This window comes from Penaeus monodon, chromosome 32 (genome assembly GCF_015228065.2).
Source record: "Penaeus monodon isolate SGIC_2016 chromosome 32, NSTDA_Pmon_1, whole genome shotgun sequence".
NCBI classification, from domain to species: domain Eukaryota; kingdom Metazoa; phylum Arthropoda; class Malacostraca; order Decapoda; family Penaeidae; genus Penaeus; species Penaeus monodon.
The window spans coordinates 7,314,983-7,315,906 of record NC_051417.1 but is presented as its reverse complement, the minus strand read 5'-3'; the positions used below and the strand labels follow the sequence as shown (position 1 = coordinate 7,315,906).

The window sequence follows — 924 nt, the reverse complement described above, 5'->3', positions numbered from 1 at the left end:
GGTGATTATTCATATAAGCTTCCAATAGCATAGCATTTCATTCATCATTCATCTCAAGGCATATCATCAGTGACCTGGGGATATATAATTTTTTTCACATTATGACTGACCTTGGTACAGTCTTCCTTGGTTGTAAATATCATGGATAAAGTCTATATCTTCTCTTTACATAAATGTAATTTAACACCTGCAAAAATCACAAACAAATACTAAGCTAATTTTGTACTTTCCTCAATAGCAGGTGCTCAGTGATAATTGTGTGGGAACAATCCCTCCTTACAAATATCTGTACAAGGGTGTCTGTACTAAGATTTCTCTTGTTTTTTGTGTATTTTTTACACAATGGTGATGAGTCTAATGTTATTAAGATGATGTTTGTGTGTTTTTATAAAAAATAAAAACTCAATGGTGATAACCTTTCCTTTTTATGAAACCCTTTCTAAAGCTATAATGTGTGCAGAGTAGGCTGAAACCTCCCTTTACAGCCAGCAGAAAAAAATATATGAAATAATTGCAATTTCTTGGAAAAGTTGCACACCATTCATAAAGATTGTTGAAAATATGCAGATTTATAGAATGGATTGTATGAAATTTATAATTAAAAGTCAGACTGGAATAGTTTATAGTAACTGAAAGTTTGTAAATTCTATTTGGATTTGCTTTTTTGTAAATTGGTGACCATAGGAGGTGTTGGGTTCAAAGGAAAACCCAATGAAAAATGTGGAACTTCTGCTCAGTTCACAGAAAGCCATGATAATATGATAATAGTGAAAGGGTTGGCAAGGTTGATCTTAATGTTTATTGGTTGATTTTTAAAAAATCTTTGTATTATGACGAGGAGCAGGATATGTCTTCGTACAGCATGGATGAATATTATAAATTTGCAGAGTTTTGATATAAAGTTCTTATTGGAAGAACATGCAG

The 924-nt window shown here is 31.8% G+C and overlaps 1 protein-coding gene across 1 annotated transcript in view; it reads left to right on the top strand.

The window, feature by feature from the left end:
* LOC119593409 (translocon-associated protein subunit gamma-like) overlaps positions 1–415 on the top strand; it is a gene marked incomplete in the record, with an annotated part of 14,641 nt that extends 14,226 nt beyond the window's left edge. The window contains 1 exon segment of the mRNA XM_037942339.1: positions 1–415.
* Positions 416–924: the final 509 nt, after the last annotated feature.